Raw genomic sequence first — 7,862 nt, 5'->3', positions numbered from 1 at the left:
GTGAAGCCACATTTGGAGTACTGAGTGCAGTTCTGGTCACCATATCTTAAGGAAATTGAAGAACTGGAAAAGGTACAGAAGGGGGCAACTAAGATCAGGAGACTGGAGCACCTTTGTGAGGCAAAGCTATAGCATCTGGGGCTTTTTAGTTTGGAAAAGAGATGACTATGGGGAGACATGATCGAGGTTTATAAAATTATGCATGGAGTAGAGAAAGTGGACAGAATAAATTTTTCTCCCTCTTTCACAACACTAGAACCAGGGGTCATCCCACGAAACTAAAGGCTAGGAAATTTAGGACCAACAAAAGGAAGTACTTTTTCACACTGCACATAATTAACAGCCGGAGGCGTATTTAGGGACAATAGCACCTAGGGCAAGCACTGAAATTGCACCCCCTGTCCAAACATCTGACACCCACCTTTCAGATAACTTTACCATAATATCTGCTGAAAAATACAAGTCAAGCTTGTTAATCTTTTAATATTTCAAAAACTATATGGCAGTGGACATAGCCAGACCAAAAAATGCTCGAAAACTACAAATTTCAGTATGCTGGAGCTCATGAAATACCCAAATACTATGTGGAGGTATACTTGGAAAACTAAACAGAAGTGCCTATCTAATTCTCTACTATGCACTGTAGCATCACTATTGCATCAATAAATGGAGAATTTGACTTTTCCCAGATACTCTGAAAATAATTAAAGGATATACAGAGTAAACTGCGTCACTGCTTGGAATATATTCTAGTATTTCAGACAGTTAAAATGAGAGAAAGAGAGCAAGAAACTCCCAGTGGGCCTTAATACTAAGGATTTCACACTGATTCAAAGACAAACTCACCATTAATAGCCATATTATTAAAACATCATATTTAACTCACTTATCACAAGAAGCAAAGTAAAAGCAAATGAATACAATCCTAGCTCATAAGCTTCAGCTCAGTATTCACAAGCCCTGATTCTCTGTACATAGTTCCAATCTGAATATGTGTACAGTGACTTATATTATATTAGTTTTTTTAAAAAACAATTCACCTGTAGCCCCTTCGAGGGGCTTCCTAAAGGCCATGAGGGGGTCTGCAAAGGTTGCCCTACCCCCTCTGGCCTCTAGGGCCTCACAGGGACCATTTGAGCATGTGCGGTGGCTATTAAAAAATTTAAAAAAAAAATGGCTGGAAACAAAATGGCCTCCACGCATGCTCAAGTGGCCTCTGTGAGGTCTGGCATGGCCTAGGGACTCACAGAGGCCATTTGAACATGCACGGTGGCCATTTTGTTTTTGGTGGCCATTTTTGATTTTTTTTTTTTAATGGCGCCCCCTTCAAGTGGCGTCCGGGGCACATGCCCTGCCTGCCCCACCCTAGATACGCCCCTGTTAACAGCCAACAGCCTGGATGGCTTTAAGAAGGGTTTAGATAAATTCACAGAGGGCAGGTCTATCAATGGCTTCTAGTCTGATAGCTATAGGCCACATCCAGCCTAAAAGACAAGATGCCTCAAAATACCAGTTGCAGGAGAGCAACAGCAGGTGAGAGGGCATGCCCTCACTTCTTGCCTGTTGGCTTCTCAGAGGCATCTGATGGTTCACTGTATGAAACAGGATGCTGTACTAGCTTAGGCCTTAGGCCTATGATCAGATCCAGAAGGTCTGTTCTTATTACTCCCCCCAGCACCTTGTTACGTTTTTTACTAAACAAGACAGTCCCTCTTGTATGGGATATCATTTACAATAACAGATTATGCTAATTAACAAATATATGTCAAGGGAATAATCTGGAATAGAATAAGGCTTTAGGAAATTTTACAAGATCTGGACACCACGTATAAATACACTGATACAGGGAAGCCAGTTTGAATAAACACCTTCAAGCATGATCTACAATTTACCTCCAATTTTTTTTCTCGTGGTAGTGGGTTTGCAGTCCTGTCTGGTGCCTTCTGGACCTCCAGACCCTGGTAAAGCGTTCCCTTCCTGCCCCTGTTTGGACCCTGGTAAAAGCTGCTTTCATAAAACTAGACCAGTGTTCCAGCAATTTGACAGATGTTCATTTCAACATCAACAAGGCAAGCTTTGTTCTTCCAGCATTTTACACCAGCAATGTCACATCCCTTCTTTGTATTAACACTTGGAGTGAATGGAGCACCGTTTTCTCTCTCATGCTTCTTTTGTTTAATTCAAGGACAGCAAAGCTAATTTATGGCACTCCTTTAAAATATTTTATCTTTATGGGCCACTCCACTAGGACAACATAAAATAGACAGTAATTTATTTCTATGCAGTAGTTACAAAAGCAAGTGCCTTGATTGATGGGGTTGAGTGCCATGATGAGATATTTAACTATCACTGCTGATCATCATGAATAAAGTCCATTTAATGCTTAAGCAAACATTACCATCCACTGCAATCATGCTTCCAATGATATGCACATGACTCCTACTGAAATCAGCAGGAGTCTGGCATAAGATATGATAGAACTGCAGCCAATAATCTAGATGAGAGTGTGTGAAGGGAAGTTGAACAAGAGCTCCCCCATCCTCTCTCATGGACAGGAGGAAGATCTTTTCCAACATACAAACCTCTATTACTCTGCCTGGAACTCCGGTGAACATTGAGAAGCACTTCAGGTATCATTGCATGAAGCACTTACTGTATTTATATCTTAGGCCCAAGCAGCATGTTAAATTAAGCATGACATTGAAACTGATGTGTTCTTTTTTCCAAATTGGAACTCAGGAGGTGTAGTCCATAAGGGGACTGCAACATGTTGGGGGGAAGGATTCAAATATATGCCCTGCCGATCCCAATATAGATTGGAGGCCCCAATGGCTGCTATTTGTCCTGGGAGGAAAGCTCCCATTGGCACAATTGAAAGCTTCCATCCTGGGGCAAATAGCAGCTGTGGGGTAAATGTGATCCAGATCAGGATTGTGGTGGGGGCAGGTGGTTAAAGACCCCACACACAACTCAGACCCCACCACAGCTCCTACTTAGAAAAAAAAAGCATATCAGCTCTAATGAAGCACTTAAAGAGAATGTGCAGTTTGGCGTCTAATGATAATGCTCTACAATGCATCTTACTTCTTTGGGGAAAGCACTAAAAGTCCCAATAGGAGGGGACATTTTAGTTAGATAACTATTTTGTATATGAATTGGAATTGACTCTCCTCGTGGAAGTGGCACTGAACAAGCTGCTTACATTTGAACAAACGTTCTCCATCATAAGCACCTTTTTTCTCTCCAGAATAAAATGAGTATTTCCATTGTACAGAAAAGAGAAACGAGCTGAAGAAAACATTGCTTGCAACTTTCATGTTGAACAACTACTGCAGGGTAAGAATATCATCTTCCAGCTCAACTCAATGTGTGGCAGCTGTGGAAAAGGCCTATTTCATGCTAGAGATCATTAGGAAGGGGATTGAAAATAAAACTGCTAATATTATACTGCTCTTATACAAAACGATGGTGCGGCCACACCAGGAGTACTGCATACAATTCTGGTCACCATATCTTAAAAAGGACATTGTAGAACTGGAAAAGGTGCGGAAGAGGGCAACCAATATGATCAGGGGCCTAGAACACCTTCCTTATGAGGCAAGGCTACAACACCTGGGGCTATTTAGGTTAGAAAAAAGATGACTGCGGGGAGACATAATAGAGGTCTATAAAATCATGCATGGTGTGGAGAAAGTGGAATGAGAGAAATTCTTCTCCCTCTCACATAACACTAGAACCAGGAGTCATCCCATGAAATTGATTGCCAGGAAATTTAGGGCCAGCAAACAGCAGTACTTTTTCACAGAATGCATAATCAACTTGTGGGATTTTCTGCCACAAGATGTGGTGACAGCCAACAACCTGGATGACTTTAGGAGAGGTTTGGATAACTTCATGGAGGAGAGGTCTATCATCGGCTACTAGTTGAAGGGCTACAGGTCACCTCTAGCCTCAAAGGCAGGATGCCTCTGAGTACCCGTTGCAGGGGAGTAACAGCAGGAAAGATGGCATGCCCTCAACTCCTGCCTGTAGGCTTCCAACTGCATCTGGTAGACCATGGTGTGAAACAGGACGCTGGACTAGATGGGCCTTGGGCCTGATCCAGCAGGGCTGTTCTTATGTACTTTGTATTACTATGATTGTCATAGTAATACATAGCCTATTAATACATAATACATAGTGGGAGGAGAGCTGGTCTTGTAGTAGCAAGCATGACTTGTCCCCATAGCTAAGCAGGGTCTGCCCTGGTTGCATATGAATGGGAGACTTGATGAATATCTGCAAGATATTCCCCTCAGGGGATGAAGCCGCTCTGGGAAGAGCAGAAGGTTTCAAGTTCCCTCTCTGGCTTCTCCAGGATAGGGCTGAGAGAGATTCCTGCCTGCAACCTTGGAGAAGCCGCTGCCAGTCTGTGAAGACAATACTGAGCTAGATGGACCAATGGTCTGACTCAGTATATGGCAGTTTCCTATGTTCCTATGTCATCCTCATGAAGCTCTTTTTCCATTACTGATGAAATGGGAAGGGATGGCATCCTAATGTGAATAGCCTTCTCTTCTAAACTTTTGGTTTTATAAAGCAAGGCGAGGCTACAGTGAACAGTGTCTTCATTATGGTTCTTTACCCAAGCCACACAAAACCTCAGAAACTATCTTGAAGAAATCTCTGTAAGGAAAGTTTCAGATCAAAGAGGATACCATGGATGATTCAGGGGTTTTGCTGTTTTTCCTCTCGTAACAGAGACAGCCTATGGTTATGTCCCCAAGCATGTTCTTCAGTTTGAAAGTAAGTAAGAAAGAATTAATAGTTGCCTCCAGTTTTTTTTCTTTTTGGAAGAGGAATGAATGTTTTTTTTAAAGATGTATATTGATGACTTGGGTAAATATTAATGATGGGCAAAGCTCAGGAGAATTGAGAGCTTGGTTTGGATGACTACTCAAAACCTAACTAAAAGAGTGTGCTCTCTTTGATGTGGAAATCAGGCTGGGAATCTTGGAATAGGCTACCAGGAAATTAATGCCGATTTTGAGCTTGATCCAGATTTGAGATACCTTGCAGAATTATATTCCTTTGCTCACTGCTACTGAAAGCTCCACCTGTGTGGAGAATCACAATTTCTAAAAAGTTGCTAGCTAAAAAATTTTTTTGCTAACAAATAAAAATATTCCTTTGTTTTATTTTTCAGATGACATTGAAGTTCAGTGTTGAAGTTGGAGAAAAATTGGCATCAAGTCAGTATTTTCACATGCTGCATATTTAATATTGTGAAAACTATTCATTTATTCATCATATTTATATACCTCCTGACATGTGTGTCCCTAGGTGGTATACATGATTTAAAAATACAACCATAAACACAGAATAAAAGCAATTAAAATTGTTTTACAGAGTAAAAACAATTTAAACACAGTTTAAAATAATTTCTAACTAAAAGCCTGAGAAAACAGGTGCATCTTGAGGTTCTTTTTAAAGGTTGCCAAAGCTGGAGAAACCCTTATTTTGACAAGGAGCACATTCCAAAGCTCTGGGGCACCTATAGAGAAGGCCCGGTGCCATGCTGCTGCCAAACAAGCCATGGTAACCATAGTCACACCTCCCCATATTATTTTAAGAGGTGACTGGGTTCATGACAAAGGAGGCACTCTCTTAAATACCCTGGACCCATGACATTAAGATCTTAACAGGTGATAAATCAGCTCTTTGTATTTTGCTTGGAAACCTAATAGCAGCCTGAGCAAGATTTTATCTGTCCTCTTCCACTCTGTTCTAGAGGCCAAGCTAGATGTTCAGGGCAATGGCCTGTCCATATACAAATAGTGTTTGCCCTGTTCACCTATAGAGCAAGAATGGAGGAGGGTCTACACCTAATACCAAAAATATCACGTGAGAGAAGAGAGTACCTCTTCCACAATCTTACTTTGCTGCACTTGGTTGCTTTAAGAGTTTTCTTCCAGTGTGGTTCACTTCCAGTATTGGAGCTGGACTGGGGGGAAACTGCTTAAAAGTAGTGATAAGAAGGAGAGGGAACAGGGTTAACTACACTCCCTTCCCCTACACACTCCTCTTGGTATAAAATGTAGACCACCCCCCCACTCCCACTTCCCCACCATAAGTGGGCTGTATAGGAAGAAAATGGCTTAAAGCTACTAAGTACAGCAAAGCAAGATTGGGGAAGCAGAATTACTATTCTCCCTGACATGGTCCTTTCGGTACAAAATGTAAGACCACCCTCAATTTCCTGCTTTATGTAAACTGTCCTGAGCCTTTCTGGAAGGGTGGTATAAAAATTGAGCAAATAATTAAATAAAAATAAGTGAATGGGACAAGCAAGTGTGCAATGAACATGCAGTTTCCTCTAACATCTAAGCCCTATTTAGACATTAAACAAAAGATGCTGTGCTTGTGTACAGCATCTAAAATGAAGCAGGAAGTCCCGCCCCAGTCCCATCACTTGCCCCCATCTTTGCAGTGCTCACAGATACATCAGCAATCATCTGAAAAGGCAAACACTGTATCAGTTACCGTGGGCATTTCTGCAGTTGGGAGGTTGGAATGCCCCCACTCTCCTGATCACGGAACTGCCCTCGTATTCCACACAGTCACTTCTACCCAGGTTTTCCTCTTACCTTGCTTCCACACAACCAAAAATTGGGAGCACACACAGCTCCCAAACCTGGGTAGAACAGTTTTTGATTGTGTGAATGACCTCAAAGAGTAGCAGGGGGTAGTACTGAAATCTTCACCCAGCCCACAGCTTTTCCACTCTAAATTGGTCCCCAAACTACTTTTCCCCCAGTAGGTTTTGTTTCAAGATATGGGCAATACATTGTAAACCCTCATTTAGAGGGAACGAAATCTGGAGAATAAAGAAGTGTAATAAAGAGTGTAATAAAGTGTAATAAAGAAGTGTAATAAAGAATAAAGAGGTGTAAGTGGGGGAAATATTAAGAACCCCTTCTTTGCCCCCCTCCACATTTTTCCCCCAAATATGGAATTGGGGTTCTAATGCATATGTCTCTGAGTATCATATAGTGTGTCCCTCTGTGTCATACACTTGGCAAAGCTTCCTGAATGTACTCCAGACAATGCGTATCTCAGAGCTAGCACACACATTACAATGATGCACAACTTTAGGCCATTTGTGGACATCCTCTTCGTTGAGGTTTGGAGTATGTGTAAGTAAGAATATGTTTCTAAATAACTTTTGCCAAAGTCTATTGTACTTCACTGGACCAGTTCTGCTGATACTTTCCCCCCAGAATGGGTCTATGCAATTAAAGGGAGATGTGCCAAGAGCGTGGCCTTTATGGTTTCTTTTGCAGATGTACCAGTGTCCTCCCAGCATGTCCCTTTATAATGTGTGGTGGGATCATTTGAAATGCACATAGAGGAGGAGTTCAGATGATCCACCCGTCACACGCATCACAATCGGTGCACTCTCAAATCACATGGGTTGGAAAAATAATGTCCAAACTGGCCCATTGAAATATCAGTAATATAGCCATGGTCCAGACTCCAGGCATAATACTAATCAAGTCTTGCTTTTTGATCAGTGCAAAGTAGTCTTCAGTCACTCAGAAAGAATCGTTTTCGAAAGCAGCTTTTCTCTCAGTACTTGACTCAAAATAGTTAAAATCAGTACTGTGGGCAGGATGGCCATGAGTTACACAAAACAAAGAAAGGTATCCTTAACTGATGTTGACAAGAACTCAACTTGATAGGACTACATAGAGCCCTTGCAAAATCTTTAGCTGATTTAAAATGCATGTTTGCAGATGAAAAAGATTAGTTTTATTCTGTGCTAATTATGTACCAGCATACTTGTCCTGGAAGAAATGGATATTAGGATAAACATTTTAACT

Source organism: Hemicordylus capensis, chromosome 2 (genome assembly GCF_027244095.1).
Source record: "Hemicordylus capensis ecotype Gifberg chromosome 2, rHemCap1.1.pri, whole genome shotgun sequence".
Taxonomy (NCBI): domain Eukaryota; kingdom Metazoa; phylum Chordata; class Lepidosauria; order Squamata; family Cordylidae; genus Hemicordylus; species Hemicordylus capensis.
The sequence above is the reverse complement of the archived record's forward strand: the minus strand, read 5'-3'. Positions refer to the sequence as shown.